This window comes from Schistocerca americana, chromosome 2 (genome assembly GCF_021461395.2).
Source record: "Schistocerca americana isolate TAMUIC-IGC-003095 chromosome 2, iqSchAmer2.1, whole genome shotgun sequence".
Classification (NCBI taxonomy): domain Eukaryota; kingdom Metazoa; phylum Arthropoda; class Insecta; order Orthoptera; family Acrididae; genus Schistocerca; species Schistocerca americana.
Genome location: NC_060120.1, coordinates 510,140,494 through 510,159,152, shown reverse-complemented (window position 1 = coordinate 510,159,152; position 18,659 = coordinate 510,140,494).

The following is an 18,659-nucleotide window of genomic DNA, read 5'->3' as shown; positions in this document are numbered from 1 at the left end:
TGATTCTACGGTTATAATAAATCCCATTAGAGGGAAAGCAACAGGAGAGACTGTAAATGATATTTTCCTATGAATTATAAAGTGGATTTCAGGAAATGGACTCTTCTTAAATTTTGAAATAAAAAGAAAACCTCAAACATACAGTTTTCAGTTGTGTTAACAAATAGAGTCGTACCAGCAATTCATATAGCACATGAGAAGGGTAGAATGCTTCAAATTTTTGGGTGTGTATAGCAATGAAAATTTGAACAGGAGGGAACATATTCAGCTTCTCAAACAATTAAGTACAGTTACATCAGCTCTTGGAATAATTCCTAATATCAGAAACAACAGAATTAACCTCCTGACGTCTTTTGCATAGTTGCACTCAATGATGTCTTATGGAATAATTTCTTGATGTAAATCGCCACTTAGAAATAAAGTAATGGTTGTACGGAAGCGAGCACCGATGGTCCGCATGTAGGTACCTCTTCAAGTAACAAGGCTTTTAACTGCATCGTCAGAATACATGTATTTACTAACGAATTTCGTGATAAATAACCCATTACAATTTGAGGACAGTTACATCTATACCAACAGCACTAGAGGGAAAAATGTCTTTCGTTACCCATTATTAAAGACATTAGTTGCTCAGAAAAGAGTTCAAATGCAGCAAAAATATTTTTGAATATTTGCTCATTACCTTAAATTGCCTGACAGGTGGCAAAGCAATATCCTTTGAACTGAACCGTTCTACATCATTTCACTAACAGAACCGATGAAATATACGCAACATGACACAACTAATTGAAGGCGTCAGAGGTACGGGGATGCTAGAGTGGAGGCCGTGGGGTGGGCTACAGGCCAGCTTATGGCTGCATAGAGACGCTGAGGCATCTGTAAGCATTTTCTTTTCTTTTGTCTCCGATGGTACAGGTCGTAAGCAGGCTGGTTAGGTTTTTATGTTGGTAACGTCACGTAGAACTCTGTATGAAAATCACTGACTGTGCTGTGTGCAGTCTGTGACTGGTTTGCATTGTTGTAATTTCCTATTGTAGTGTTGGGCAGTTGGCTATTAACAGCGCGTAGCGTTTTGCAGTTGGAGGTGAGCCGCCAGCAATGGTGGATGTGGGAAGAGAGATGGCGGAGTTTTGAGAGCCGATGATTTGGACGTGTGTCCATCAGAGAGAGTGAATTTGTAAGACTGGATGTCATGCACTGGTATATATATATATATATATATATATATATATATATATATATATATATATATATATATATATATAATGACTTTTGCACACCATTAAGTTAAATACATTGTCTGTTCTCTATCAAAATCTCTCATTTGCTAACTATGCATATCAGTAGTTAGTGCCTTCAGTAGTTAGAATCCTTTATTAAGTTGGCAGTACTGGCGCTCGCTGTATTGCAGTAGTTCGTGTGACGACGATTTTTGTGAGGTAAGTGAGTCATGAGACGCATAGATTATTGATAGTCAGGGGCATTCTTTTGTATGGATTGTTGAAAGTCAGATTGCGTTGCGCTAAAAAATCTTGTGTGTCAGTTTAGTGTTGATCAGAATAAGTAAAGAGCGAAATGTCTGAGTACGTTCAGTTCTCCTCAGCTGTTTGAAAATCAAATAATGAAAGAGGTTTTCCTGAGGGGACGTTTCAAGGTATCCGTCATCCCACTCAAGTCGAATTCCGCTCACTCAGCGGTTTTGTCGCTCTGTATTGCTGGAGACGCAGCCCCGTTGCCCGTGGTCCAATTCAGCTGCGATAGCCAAGGTCTAGGGGTAGCGTCTTTGATTCATATTCAAAACGTCTTCGGTCCCGGGTTCGATCCCCGCCACTGCCTAAATTTTGATAAATAATCAGCATTGGCGGCCGAAGACTTCCGGCATAAGAAGTCAGCCTCATTCTGACAACGGCCTTGTCAAAGAGGGCGGAGGAGCGGATAGAGGTTCAGGGCACTCTCTTGTCCTAGGGGTGGGAAATTGCCCCTAAAGGCGGAAGAATCAGCAATGATCAACGACATGAGGATGCAGAAGGCAATGGAAACCACTGCATTAAAGACACGTAACGTGTATCCACAGGACATGTGGCCTGTAATTGAAGAAGTGTCATGATGATCTCTCCATTGGCAAAAGATTCCGGAATAGTCCCCCATTCGGATCTCCGGGAGGTGACTGCCAAGGGGGAGGTTACCATGAGAAAAAGATCGAATAATCAACGAAAGGATAACGTTCTACGAGTCGGGGCGTGGAATTTCAGAAGCTTGAACGTGGCAGGGAAACTAGAAAATCTGAAAGGGGAAATGCAAAGGCTCAATCTAGATATAGTAGGGGTCAGTGAAGTGAAGTGGAAGGAGGACAAGGATTTCTGGTCAGATGAGTATCGGGTAATATCAACAGCAGCAGAAAATGGTATAACAGGTGTAGGATTCGTTATGAATAGGAAGGTAGGGCAGAGTGTGTGTTACTGTGAACAGTTCAGTGACCGGGTTGTTCTAATCAGAATAGACAGCAGACCAACACCGACAGCGATAGTTCAGGTACACATGCCGACGTCGCAAGCTGAAGATGAACAGATAGAGAAAGTGTATGAGGATATTGAAAGGGTAATGCAGTATGTAAAGGGGGGCCAAAATCTAATAGTCATGGGCGACTGGAATGCAGTTGTAGGGGAAGGAGTAAAAGAAAAGGTTACAGGAGAATATGGGCTTGGGACAAGGAATGAAAGAGGAGAAAGACTAATTGAGTTCTGTAACAAGTTTCAGCTAGTAATAGCGAATACCCTGTTCAGGGATCACAAGAGGAGGAGGTATACTTGGAAAAGGCCGGGAGATACGGGAAGATTTCAATTAGATTACATCATGGTCAGAGAGAGAATCCGAAATCAGATACTGGACTGTAGGGCGTACCCAGGAGCAGATATAGACTCAGATCACAATATAGTAGTGATGAAGAGTAGGCTGAAGTTCAAGACATTAGTCAGGAAGAATCAATACGCAAAGAAGTGGGATACGGAAGTACTAAGGAATGACGAGATACGTTTGAAGTTCTCTAACGCTATAGATACAGCAATAAGGAATAGCGCAGTCGGCAGTACAGTTGAAGAGGAATGTACATCTCTAAAAAGGGCCATCGCAGAAGTTAGGAAGGAAAACATAGGTACAAAGAAGGTAGCTGCGAAGAAACCATGGGTAACAGAAGAAATACTTCAGTTGATTGATGAAAGGAGGAAGTACAAACATGTTCCGGGAAAATCAGGAATACACAAATACAAGTCACTGTGGAATGAAATAAATAGGAAGTGCAGGGAAGCTAAGACGAAATGGCTGCAGGAAAAATGTGAAGACATCGAAAAAGAAATGATTGTCGGAAGGACAGACTCAGCATAAAGGAACGTCAAAACAACCTTTGGTGACATTAAAAGCAACGGTGGTAACATTAAGAGTGCAACGGGAATTCCACTGTTAAATGCAGAGGAGAGAGCAGATAGGTGAAAAGAATACATTGAAAGCCTCTATGAGGGTGAAGATTTGTCTGATGTGATAGAAGAAGAAACAGGAGTCAATTTAGAAGTGATAGGGGATCCAGTATTACAATCGGAATTTAAAAGAGCTTTGGAGGACTTACGGTCAAATAAGGCAGAAGGGATAGATAACATTCCATCAGAATTTCTAAAATCATTGGGGGAAGTGGCAACAAAACGACTATTCACGTTGGTGTGTAGAATATATGAGTCTGGCGACATACCATCTGACTTTCGGAAAAGCATCCACCACACAATTCCGAAGACGGCAAGAGCTGACAAGTGCGAGAATTATCGCACAATCAGCTTAACAGCTCATGCATCGAAGCTGCTTACAAGAATAATATACAGAAGAATGGAAAAGAAAATTGAGAATGCGTTAGGTGACGATCAGTTTGGCTTTAGGAAAAGTAAAGGGACGAGAGAGGCAATTCTGACGTTACGGCTAATAATGGAAGCAAGGCTAAAGAAAAATCAAAACACTTTCATAGGATTTGTCGACCTGGAAAAAGCGTTCGACAATATAAAATGGTGCAAGCTGTTCGAGATTCTGAAAAAAGTAGGCGTAAGCTATAGGGAGAAACGGGCCATATACAATATGTACAACAACCAAGAGGAAATAATAAGAGTGGACTATCAAGAACGAAGTGCTCGTATTAAGAAGGGTGTAAGACAAGGCTGTAGCCTTTCGCCCCTACTCTTCAATCTGTACATCGAGAAAGCAATGATGGAAATAAAAGAAAGGTTCAGGAATGGAATTAAAATACAAGGTGAAAGGATATCAATGATACGATTCGCTGATGACATTGCAATCCAATCCTGAGTGAAAGTGAAGAAGATGATCTCATGAACGGAATGAACAGTCAAATGAGTACACAGTATGGCATTTCTGGCCAAGAGAAGTGTACTAATATCAACAAACCGGCCTTAATTTGAGGAAGAAATTTCTGAGGATGTACGTCTGGAGTACAGCATTGTATGGTAGTGAAACATGGACTGTGGGAAAACCGGAACAGAAGAGAATCGAAGCATTTGAGATGTGGTGCTATAGACGAATGTTGAAAATTCGGTGGAGTGATAAGGTAAGAAATGAGGAGGTTCTATGCTGAAACGGAGAGGAAAGGAATATGTGGAAAACACTGATAAGGAGAAGGGACAGGATGATAGGACATCAGCTAAGACATGAGGGAATGACTTCCATGGTACTAGAGGGAGCTGTAGAGGGCAAAAACTGTAGAGGAAGACAGAAATTGGAATACGTCAAGCAAATAATTGAGGACGTAGGTTGTAAGTGCTACTCTGACATGAAGAGATTAGCACAGGAAAGGAATTCGTGGCGGGCCGCATCAAACCAGTCAGTAGACTGATGACCAAAAAAAAAGCCAAGGCGACGCACTCTCCCCAACAGCGAACTCTTCGATGATGGCCACATGCCGGCCTCCGGTTGCAAGCGGCACTTGAGCCACACTGACCCGCTCTCCGCGACAGCGTAAGGTGGATGGTGGTGGGAGGAAGTCCTGTGAAGCAGCCGGGACGCGACTCTTCTGTCTCTGGGCAGGAGTCGATAGTGCTGCTGGAAGGTCTGGCCTGGCCCGCTGATAGCTAACTCCGAGTCCCTTACGAACTCAAAGAATTGAATCGTGGTCCCGCCACAGACTGGAGCTGTGTCCTCCTCCGGAAGATTCATGTGTTCTCCCGTATTGCACAGCACCGTCGTCCAAGAGAACTGTGACACTAAAGATACCACTTGGCTGGCCCCTACTTGTATTCGCTAGTGCGCACATGTTTTGATGCGCCTCTTCGAGCCAAATAGTGACACAAATTAGGTTAGTGTCAGTGCGCTGGTTTCGATGGCGGCTTCCGCCAGGAATTATTTGCAGTCCAGCTGAACCCGTCGTTTCGGCAACACTTGCAAGCATGTCGGCCCTATGTACTTAGCTACTTCATGTGCACATAGTTACTATCAACAAGCCCGCGCCTGCCTTACAGATACGGTTTCAACCCACGCAGTAAATACAGACTAAATTAGCTTATGCAACGAAGTGTAGCCGTTTTCTTTACACGAGCAGAAAACATGCCTGTTGGACCTAGACGGCTGGAGAACTGTAGCCTGGTCTGATGAGTCCCGATTTCATTTCGCAAGAGCTGATGGTAGGGTTCGAATGTGACGCAGGCCCCATGAACCCACTGATACAATTTGTCTACAAGGCACTGTGCATGCTGGTGGTGGCACCATAATGATGAGGACTGTGTTTGCATGCAATGGACTGGGTCCTCTGGTCCACCTGAACCGGTCTTTGACTAGAAATCTTTATGTTCGGCTACTTGGAGACCACTTGCAGCCATTCTTAGACTTCATGTTCCAAAACAATGGTGGAATTTTTATGGATTGATATCTCCGAGTCACAGTTGATCGCGATTGGACAACGTTCTCGACAACTCGAGTGTATAATTTGGTCGCCCAGATCACCCGACATGAAGCCCATCTAACATGTATGGGACATAATCGAGAGATGTGCAAAACTCCAGCATAGGCGCACTTTTGCAATTATCGACGGCTACAGAGGTTGCCAAGTCGAGTTGCCGCACTACGCAAAGAAAAATAGGTCCCACATATTAGCAGATATCCCTTGACGTTCACCACGTCAGTGCAATGCATGTTTTTCCGTGTATTTTCAAAAATGGTTCAAATGGCTCTGAGTACTATGGGACTGAACTGCTGTGGTCTTCAGTCCCCTAGAACATAGAACTACTTAAATTTAACTAACCTAAGGACATCACACACATCCATGCCCGAGGCAGGATTCGAACCTGCGACCGTAGCGGTCGCGTGGTTCCAGACTGTAGCGCCTAGAACCGCTTGGCCACTCTGGCCGGCTCCGTGTATTATCATGTTTCCACAGTTAGCGTTTCTGATATGAGATGGAGATGGCTACATATGTTTGGAAATCCGCCATAAGTGCACACTAACATCATATCGCCAACCATATCAGATATCATTAATCAAGTGCGCATATTCAATTTGTAATTACCGAATTCCAAAGTACCGCAATACATGACGATAACAGAAAAACTACTTGCAACCCATCGCTTTTGTCTACAACTACTACATTTGAAAACCACTTACAATCCGGTTGATCTTGACTTGAATAAATCACTGGTATGACATAAGTATTAGTGACCTGAAAATACTCCTCTGGTCATACAGAAATTTGATCCATGCATGGACACCAAAATTATCTGACTTTATACGTGTAATACTGGGTAACAGGCAAGACTTCCACAGCGCAGCCGAAAATGTGGAGGGGACTTCAAGCAATTCAGAATTACGACCAAGGTGATCAGACATTCTAACAGAGACAAAGTGGGGAACGCATGTGTGGATTGTACTTTGAGTGCCCTAACACCTTCTCGTAAAACGCGTGAATCACAAACGCCGGTCTTAACATATTTCAAATCGCAGCACGTGACTCTAAGTTCAGTCCTACCATATGTTGGCTATAATATCCATGCACAAAATCAAAAATTTTGTCTGCCAATGGCAGTTTATTGCGTTATTAATTCTGCTGAAGGCTGGCGATTTTCACTGAATCGTGCTCCCATCAACTACGAACGTAGAAAATGGATAAGAGGGCTTAAAAATTCAACATGAAAGCCTTCAAGTCTTATAAAAAAATTATAGATAAAATATTTAAGGAAATATTTAAAATGAATTCCAGTTATTATTCGGTACATAAACATGAAAAGGCTCTAGCAGAGCTTCATTTAAATACAGGATGTATGTATAGCCACGGCGGTTGCACAAAATTATTGTCAAAAATGACCATTGTTTCAAGTTCACTAAGACAGTCTTCATCAAAATAAAATATTGCATAGGATTACAAGTAATCACACCATAATTCAAAAACGTCTGAGGAAAAGTGCTCTCGTCAAATAGAAATTGTCTTTCACTCATGGTATGATTACATGTAATTGTATGTAATTTTTTATCCTGATGAAGATTGCCTTAGTGCAGTCGAAACCGTGGTCAATTTTGACGCTAATTTTGTGCAACCGAGAAGGCTATAAATGCATTCTGTTCTTAAGTAACTTAAGGTTGGCGGATCTGAACTGATATAAATGTTTGAAATTTCGATTTTGCATATGTCCTCCGAGGGACCACCTGGGAACAAAATATCACGCATTATAAAAATCAAAACAGAATAACCCCACATATTCTGAAATCATTTCGATATTCTTACATGAGTGGGAAAAGCAACGAGAACCATGACATATACGGACAGTTGACTTAATGGAAGACCAACATCAATTCCAACTCCACACTTACCTGACTGGTCAGAAGGACTTTGCGCTTTAAGTACACCAAGCACCAACGATTTTACCTTGGAGCCAAGTACATGACTTCCCGGGCAGATGAGAGCGGTGACTAGATAGACTTTGCACTATACTAGGTAGTTACATCTTGTCATGAACACATCCCCACTCATTAATATCGTCTGTTGTTCTCTCGTTGTTTTAGTTATAGCAATGCTAACTTTATTTATTCATTTTAAGCGCGAAGGAAGTTCGAGATAATACTTAAAAAATGTACTCTTACGGTCATCTTAGATGTTGTCGAAACTATGACTCGTTCACCCTGTCTAGTAGGCATGATGGATTCGGTACTTGACAAATTGGGACTCTGCTGCTCAACGATTTTTTATCCATTCTTTTTACCATCTTCGTATCATATTTCAGTAAAATTGCATAATTTGGTTTCCATTCCTTAACCCCATCATTTCATGACATGTACTTCACAGTACTTATTCGCCATTTCAGACTTCCGATCTACAGCACAGGTATCTCCCAATTACTTGCGCCATTAAACAGTACTATTGCTAAAAGCAGTATTCCAAAACTGACAGATACACAACTAATACTGCTCATTACACACAAGTCAACAAGTGCAACGATGTATAAAGTCCCATTTCAGAGATTTTAATATATACTTACCTTTAACAATCATAGGTTCTCATGCAATTTATTTACTTCTTTTACAGATGTTTACCAAATAAATCATACCAATACGAACAACGACAACAGATTAATATTATAATTACACTTTTAAATTAATTAGGTAATAAACACTGTGTTGTTATTATATAGCAGTAATACTTATCAGAATAGGCCCGTCTTTTGGTTTTTAGATAGCAGAAATAATTTCTGTTGTATCGTGCCATAAATCTGAGTAACGTGTACTACGAAGAGATAGGGAGAGAGAGGAGTACTGACCATTTCCATTACTAACTAGCGTAGTGAAGTTTAATATGAAAGACACGGATAATAAACTGTCGCTATATTTAGAAATCACAAAGGTTCGTTAAAAAACGTCTATTTAGCTGTCGTTTCTCATTCATTTGATACTCCACACACTCTACATCTAATCATCACAATATCATATAATTAGTAAGAACCTCGATTTGGATAAAACACAGGGCTATTAATAAGTGCCTCAAGGATTTCAAACGACGGTTGCGAGAAAACCAGACGCTATGCAGAAAATAGTAGTGGATAGTGCACTTTTTCAAGTTTTTCACTCACACTACAGGTGCTCAAGGTGGGCCCCATTTATTTATTTATTTATTTATTTAACCTGATCGTATTAGGGCCATCAGGCCCTCTCTTACATCGGACCAGTGTTCCACACATGCAGTATTTCACACATCAGAGTTACCTCATGACAATAGTTTAAAAGAGAAAATTAGAGTACTCTAGTGACAATATGAGTAAAGAGTAGTGACTAAGACCTAATAAAGTAAATGCGTCAGTATTTTTACAACAGGTGCTATACATACAGATTATGATAAAAGCAACAATAATAACAGTAAAAAAAGTCAAATAATAATGATAAACATGACTAAGATCTAATAAAGTAAATGCTGGCAGTATTTTACAACAGGTGCTATACATACAGATTATGATAAAAGCAATAATAATAACAGTAAAATAAGTCAAATAATAATGATAAACATGACTAAGACCTAATAAAGTAAATGCGTCAGTATTTTTACAACAGGTGCTATACATACAGATTATGATAAAAGCAATAATAATAACAGTAAAAAAAAGTCAAATAATAATGATAAACATGACTAAGACCTAATAAAGTAAATGCTGGCAGTATTTTACAACAGGTGCTATACATACAGATTATGACAAAAGCAATAATAATAACAGTAAAAAAAAGTCAAATAATAATGATAAACATGACTAAGATCTAATAAAGTAAATGCTGGCAGTATTTTACAAAAGGTGCTATACATACAGATCATGATAAAAGCAATAATAATAACAGTAAAAAAAATCAAATATTAATGATAAACATGAGAATAATTGGCAGTAGTAATGAAGATTTGTGCAGATGTACATTAATATCTTAGTGTGTAAAGTACATGTTTACTAGTGTAGCGAGTTTTGGGTTCAAAATGGTTCAAATGGTTCTGAGCACTATGCGACTTAACTTCTGAGGTCATCAGTCGCCTAGAACTTAGAACTAATTAAACCTAACTAACCTAAGGACATCATACACATCCATGCCCGAGGCAGGATTCGAACCTGCGACCGCAGCGGTCACGCGGTTCCAGACTGAAGCGTCTAAACCGCACGGCCACACCGGCCGGCGAGTTTTGGGGAAGGGAGATTTAAGGAGGGGGAAAGAGGGAAGTAAGGAGGTGAAGTGCATTCATGTACAGAGGAAGGCATTACTGTTGCTTAAGAAGATACGTCATTAACTGTTTTTTAGAGCCGGACATGTTTTTAAGTTCTCTAACATAACGAGGGAGGTTATTCCATAGTCGGGTTCCTGCTACTGTAAAGGACTTGGAGAAGGTGACTGAGCGATGCAGTGGAACAGAGAGGATTTTATTGTAATGGGAACGTGTGTTTCTGTCATGTTGTTCCGACATGAGCGTTAGGGACGAGGAGAGATATGAGGGACAGTGTATATTTATAAGGCAGTAGATGACACAGAGTGTATGGAAATCTCTGCGTTTGTCTGCACGCAGCCAGGACAGGTATTTAGGGGGGAACACTAATCGCCAAGGAGCAATTAACAGCAACTCCCTTTGCGTATCCGCTCAACGCGTTGCTCATGTGCAGGCGCGAGCAAATTCGATGCGACCGCGCAGAGCGGTTGATTTATGTACACGCTCTGACACGCCTGTCTCTAGTGGAGCTACGAGACAGCGCGTGTTATGAATCGAAACTTAGACAGATACTTCCTCAATAAATACGTATCATTTTCATGTATGTCTTATACTTTTCGCGCGGTCGTCTCCTGAAACCCCACAGGTATTTATGAATGACCCTCTCCATTAAGTCCGTTTTACACGAGCGACTTGCTGACGAAAATCGAGTACTTTGAAGTGCGTGCATCGTTCGTGCCCGCGTGTAAATCAGCAACCAACCACAACGCGAGTGTGCCTGTGAAGACAATGATCTGTAGATTGTGTCGAGTATGGAGTTTCGTATTTCTGGCTATGCTGAAGACTGTGCATACGCGGAAACAAGCGAACATAGCTGCGTCTGCCACCATCGGAAGTTCACTTATTCTACGATACTCCAGTGCCCATATTGTTCAAAACGATGCAGTGTACCTTCGGACACACGGAGCGAGGTGGCGCAGTGGTTAGCACACTGGACTCGCATTCGGGAGGACGATGGTTCAATCCCGCGTTTGGAAACCCTGATTTAGGTTTTCCGTGATTTCCCTAATTGGCTCCAGGCCGATGCGTGGATGGTTCCTTTGAAAGGGCACGGCCAATTTCCTTCCCCGTCCTTCCCTAATCCGATGAGACCGATGACCTCGCTGTCTAGTCTCCTTCCCCAAAACAACCCAACCCCATCCTTCGCACATTCATGCATTTTCGAAGGAACAGGTACTGAACCGACAACAGCCTTATGAAACGCATAAAATATACTCACAGTTGCGAATATGGACTACCATCAGCTACATAATGGAATGGAGACAGTGAGAATTTGTGCCGGACCGCAACACGAACCCGTATTTCCAGCTTATCGCGAACGGTTGCCTTACCATGTGGCTACTCGCGCACGGCACACGGCCAGATCCACACTTCCGTATATCATTAACCATATGTCTACAGCCTCTGCACATGCATGTCCAAAGGAACATTCCATCGTACTTCTGAACAACACAGGCACTGCAACATCGTACTTACGCGGTGATACCGGGAAGGCGACTTTCAAGTAAAATGTCTCTCCAGTATGGTAATATACATAATGCATGTACGAGTGGAGATTGTAGACACTTGGTTGACGCCAAATAGAAGTTTGAACGTGGCTTTGAAGCGAGCTCTGATAGCCTGCTGCAACGCCGCCACTCGCTAAAAGCGGGAAATCCGGGTTCGAGTCCCGATCTGGCATAAATTTTCATTGCTGTCATTCGATTAGACAACTGATGTTTGTCCATATTCGCTACTGCGAGTACATTTTATGTTTAAACTCATTCTGGCCGAGCTCTTATTAACCTTTATCGTGTTACTTATTTTGTTTCCAGGACACATTGAAAGGTTGCACGGGATCCTGGTATTTTCTCTTACTACTGTTCTCCTACAAGAGAGTCGAAATGTCAAAAAGCCTAGACTGAACATAAAATTGAAAATAAACAGATAAACGAGTTTTACTGAGAATTATTTCAACAATGAAAAAGTCAGAAGTAATTGAGGAGAAAACTATTTCGTTGTCATTGCGCAAAATGCAGAAGATAATGTAAAAAGGCGCTTTTAATTCTGTTTGATGTATTTGCAAATATACATTTTCTCGGATAAATAAATGTATCTCTTCTGAAATGTTTGGATGACATCTTTCCCAGCCTTTCTGTTCTCAGAAGGGTAGAGAATTTACCACGCGGCCTTTGGCAAGAACATATGAAATTGCTTTGGTCATTAGTAGACTACAATTTCAATACTTCTTCTTATGTTTTGTTACTATACTTCAATTTTTTCGTAAAGAGCATAGTTCTTCCTGCACAGCAGATAGCTCTCACAACAAACACAGTTTCTGCGATGACTTGAAAACGAGAATTACCATTCGAAACAGACGAGCATCAGTACAGGAATAAAACACCAGGGGCGCTGGAGAAAACTCAGTTCACTCGAGCAGTCAAGTAAGAAAAGGAAGTCGATCGCTTAATAGGGACTTTAGTCCATAAATATTTTGCAATGGAATACAAGAGAAATGGTTCAAGTGGCTCTAACCCCTATGGGACTTAACATCTCAGGTCATTAGTCCCCTACACCTATACCTACTTAAACCTAACTAACCTAAGCACATCTCACACATCCACGCCACGAGCAGGATTCGAACCTGCGACCGTAGCAGCAGCGCGGATCAAGACTGAAGCGCTTAGAACCGCTCGGCCACAGGAATACAAGAGAAACCTAATATGCAAAGATACATATTTTTCCAATATACCTTATATGGTCATATGTAGTCTGTATTACCCCTGGAAACGAAAATAGCCTTTAGTTTCTGTATTGTTCTGAACTTTTACAATGAAGTGCAGGAAAGGTATATCGTGGTCCAACTTGTCTAACGCAAATCAAGTAGAACAAAATAACTCCCTCGTGTGATCATCTCAAGGGAAATGTCACAATATTTTTTCGCAGCTTAGAGCAATGCCATTTTACGTTGAGAAATGGACTGTCCGCTCTCATGAAGATGCAGCTCTTGAGCAAGATATTGCCTGTGACTCCACGACCTCATCTGTATGCGCGCGTTCAACTTCGTGTCGCGAGTTCTATTCGAATAAGACCTCCACTTCGCGAAGTTAGCTGCAACTGCACCACTGTCAACCCCTCACGTGCACCGGCCGAACTTCTTTCAGCACGAAAGAACAAAGTGAACAGCAAAAAACTGCAGCGCAGGGCCTCTTGCAGGTTCTGCAATATTTGAGAAAACTACGAAGTGACGTTCGTCCCCTGCGCTCCAGTAAATACTCCTGGATAGAACAGTTGCGTGACCGACGAAGTTGCGCACAGCTCTTCGGCCAGTATGCACCTTTTTTATTATTCTTATCCCTTCTTGGTACTTCGATTTGTTTCGTTTTAGAACATGACTGCCTCATAGTTGCTGTCCATTTTACAGAACCATACGATATGCGCTGAAAAAAATACTTAGTCTCCATTAGTAAATCCTTGTTAGAGAAAAATCTCTTCAGCGTCCTCTCACAATAACAAATTTTTACATTACCGTCCATGACTGCCTCAAACATAGTGTTCAGCAGCTACTCTTTGACATACATCCCTGATTCTACACCAGACAAATCGTAGAAGTGTCTTATCAAAGCACCAAACGGATCGGTGTCTTCACTGAGAAACTTAAACAGATGGCGACACTATAACAGCGGTAAGTCAATGATTTGGATGGAGCATAGTTGGTAGCGTTTGTTGTTGTCACGACAAAGCTCATTGGTTTGCACAGATGACATTTTATCAAGCGTGACTCGTAACTTATTTTTTTGGATACGAAAGCCATATTGAGTATTCCGGGTCCAAAGAAGAACTGTGTTTTTCCTCGTTTTTCCTCAGCTTAGGATAGATTTAGATAATGATAAAAAGTAAGGTCTAGGATCTTATCCATGTTCCATTACCATTAAGTCTGCTCTACTTTTTCTCTAGTGTAATCGTAACCTCTAAATAGTCTCTGCGTAATAAACCTGAACAATAAATTTTTTGATTGAGTTCTCTAGAGAAAACCTTTTTACTTCGGTTACAGTTTCATCTTCACTAGCAGTCTGGTTGTTCGTGTCATTAGTTAATTGATAAACGATTTTCGCAGCAGAATTATTTAACTGTTTTGCAGCAACTGCACATCTTCCTGAGATAAGTACCTGACACCAAAAACAATGCAATCAACCAATGCTCGCTTTACTCGAGTATCTCCGGTACTTCCAGTAATTCTGCTCAGTATTTCATGAATTCCACTCTGAGAGAAACACCGAGATAATGTGAATAGCCGGCTGCTGTAGTGTAGCAGGTCCAGGTGATAATAAGCTAACGTTTAGTTGCGAACGCAATACAATTTGCTCTCCATATTTCATCAAGACTACCAGGGTAGGAGAATGCGCACTGCTCCGTTGCGAATGCGAGGTGCGAAATTTACGCACTACTGGTTAATGTATCCAATCACGATTACATTTAGAGGAATGGATGATAGCCTCTAGGTTTGCTACTGTATGTTTGAACGATTACTCTCCAACAAGGGACGTAATGCTGCCGAACATTTGATAACTAATAACGTTGCCGGCAATTTACTTTACACGATACGTCGGTTTCAGGAATGAGGATACAGCCTACTTTACAAGCTATAACGTTAACTGTTCTACATGACATTGTATGAATTGTCAATGAGAACACCAGTGCGCATCGACAACTGTATTAATACGATGTTTCTGGCTTACTGTGTAGCTTATTTAATTTCGGATACTATATTCTGAAAACCTTAGAATGACTCTGCAACAAAGTTCATATTGTTGATAGTTTGCTATGCTTAACTATTTTCACCTGGAGAGACTTTAAATGATGTTCTTTTTATAGGTAGACAGATTTCTGAAGCAATCTTCCGAACTCAAACTGAGCCGGATTTTACCTCGAAAAACAAACAATATGCACGGAGAAGGATGTGACTCACTGCCAGAACACTGCCGAAGGACATCTACAAAGAGTTACAAATTCCTTCATCGTTTAAGAAGAAATTCTGCATCCTTAACGTTGGCAGCCCTGCAGCCCTGCAGCCAGGCCACTAGCGCGTGTTTTGGTGTTCTCGTAAATATAAGTCATTTTAGATTATAAAACATATAGTTTACTACTGATTACTTCGTGTATTAGTATACCTTTTCAGTGTACCATTAAAGGTATCATTTTTCTTTAGGAAATATAGCATAAAACGCGAAAAGATCGTGCAGTCGTATTTTCTGTTTACGTTTTGCCGCAGAAAATCTATAGAATTTCGTTTAGTTGTTCTTTGCTCTCTCCAGCAATTTAACAGTAGCGTACCCCTTCATTATTTAACTAGCATTTCCGGAAACTAGCGTTAAGTTTAAATTGTTATTTCAGAAACTTTTCACTGTTGTTTTTGTTTACACACAGTTGCGTATAGGCCAAATTTGTGGAACCATATTTTCGTTTTTATCTGTAATTTAACTGACTTATTCTTAATAATCTGTTACGTTTATCATGAGTGAAAAGTGCTTGACTTGCCGTAGAATTAGGTCGGGGCTTAGGTGTGATGGGTGCTGTAGTTTTTTTCCATGTGGGTGGCTGTAGTGGGGTGGGAATTGGGGAAGTTAAATGAGACTCATCAGTGGTTTTGTAGGATTTGTAGTAGAGATAGGAAGATACTAGAACAGGAGGGGAAAACTGCCGTCCTTCAGGCTGAGTTAGACAAGGCCAGGGGAGATCTTGACAGGTTAAGTAGGGAGAAGGGTTAAGAGAGGTGGGAAGTGGCAACAGGTAACAGGAGGAACAGGCCTAGAACTTTGTCTGACAGATTCGTGGTGAATGTGGAAAATAGATTTCACCTCTTGCTTCAGTTAGAAGCTGATGAGGCTCAAACAGTTGCAGGTGTAGACAGGGCACAACAAACTTTCAGCAGCAAACTGAAAAGTAAGAATGTAGGGAAATCAGTGAAAAGAAAGAAAGTGTTGTTGTTAAGTAGTTCCCATGGAAGAGGTGTTGCCCAACTTTTGCAGGATTAATTAGGGTCAGAATACCAGGTCACCAATTTTTTTAAACCTAGTGCTGGTCTGGAGCAGGTGACAGAGGATTTAGGATCACTTTGCAAAGATTTCACTAAGGAAGACACCGTGGTTATTATGGGTGGGCAGGTAATAGTATTGACAGAAATCCTGGGTACAGTATAGAGTGTGACCTGGCAAAGACTGCATCAGCATCAAAGCATACTAATGTTGAGTTTGTATCTGTTCTTGGGCGCCATGACCGACCTCATCTGAACTCTTCTGTCAAGAGAGTTAATTTGGAGTTGGGTCACACATTGGTGTGGTTCCTGTTGATTCTCTCAATAGGTGGGATTATACTAGGCATGGCCTTCACCTCAACAGGAAGGGGAAGGGTAAACTGGCTGGGAAAATAGCAGGAAAGTTAAAGGGGGGAGACATTGTCATCAGTGACAAAATACCAGTGTTTATAGGGTTCAGAAAAGACCCTCTTTTAGGGCAGCGAGGACAGAAAGAAACCAGATTTTAGGAGAGGTTAGGACTGGAAGAAACCAAAAAACATAAATCTAGCTTATTACATCAGCATAAACAGCTATTGGTTAAGAATTTTCAACAGTCAGCAGATATTTTAACTCTGCTTAATTTTAACTCAGTCAATGTGAAATGTCAGCTATCTTTATTGCATCTAAATATTCGAGGACTGAAAAATAAAATTAATGAATTAATTACCTGCATAGATGAATTAGAGTCTTCAAACCCAGCTGGCATAATCTGCCTCTCTGAACATCATGTTCACTGGTATAGAACTTTTAAGTGTTACATGGTTTAGGTTAGCATCTAACTTTCATAGATCAGAAACGGAGATAGGAGGAGTTGCCACATTCATCAGGAACTGTCATAAATTTAAGAACATAGACATTCATAAATTTTGCCTGGAGCAGCATATGGAAGCATGTGCAACAGAAGTAGAATTTCAGAAAAAATCCTTCATAATATTAAGTGTATATTGAGTACCTGTAGGTAACTTAATCTGTTCGTAAACCATCTTGAAGCTGTACTGGCCCATTTAACAACCAAAAACAAAGAAATAGTGGTTTGCTAGTGATTTCAATGTAGATTTCCTTAAAGACTCTCCTAATAAGTACCCATTTGAGTTAGTAACACTATCATTCAACTTAATTCCCACTGTAAAGTTCCCCACTAGGGTAGCAAATTGCTCACAAACAGTCTTTGATAATATCTTTATAGAAAAGTCCAATGAACATAGGTACACTACAAAACCAATAGTCAATGGCCTCTCAGACCATGACATGCAGTTCCTTCTGTTAAATGTTAATACTGAACAGGATATAAAATCTGTTAAATCTGAGCTCAAGAGGGTAATCAATAAGCCAAGAACTGATTATTTTAGGACACTCCTCAGAGACATTCACCAGACTGATGTTTACAGTGCTCATGGCATGAATGAAAAATATAAAACTTTTGCTAATAAAGTGCTTCCCTTATTCGAACACTGTTTTCCCCCAAAACTTACCAAAGTTAGAGCAAAGTCTACAAAGAAGCCATGGATTACTCAGGGAATAGGGGTATCTTGTAAAACGAAAAGAAAACTCTATCTGTTAATCCGAAACAGTTCCGAGGTTGATGCTATAGCACATTACAATAAATACTGCAAAATATTGAAGCCTGTAATAAGGACATCAAAGCAGATATATTACAAGGAAAAGATAGTCATATCAGAGAACAAAATAAAGACGATATGGGATACAGTGAAGGAGGAGACCGGTAGAACCAGACATGAAGAGGGCAAATAGCATTAAGAGTAAATGATACATTAGTGACAGACGTGTATAGTGTTGCAGAACTTTTTAACAAACATTTTATAACTGTTACTGACAAGATTCGGTAGCCAGGTTCTGTAGATGCTGCTATCGAATACCTCAGACCAGACGTTTCAAGTAATTTCCACAATATTGATTTGACCCTCACTACCCCAGCAGAAATAATATCCATCATAAAATCTTTAAAATCAAAAACATCTAGTGGATATGACGAAATATCAACAAAGTTAGTTAAAGAATGTGATTCTGAGTTTAGTAACATTTTAAGCTATCTGTGTAACCAGCCATTTATCAGTGATATATTTCCTGAATGGTTGAAATATGCGAAAGTTAAGCCACTGTTTAAGAAGGTAGATAAAGAAATAGCATCCAATTTCTGTCGAATTTCACTTTTGCCAGCATTTTCAAAACTTTTAGAAAAAGTAATGTACAATCTTATCTCAAATAACATATTGTCAAAGTCATAGTTTGGATTTCTAAAGGGTTCTGATACTGAGAAGGCTATCTACACTTACAGTGAGAATGTGCTTAATTCATAAGACCAAATATTGGAGGGAACTGGTATTT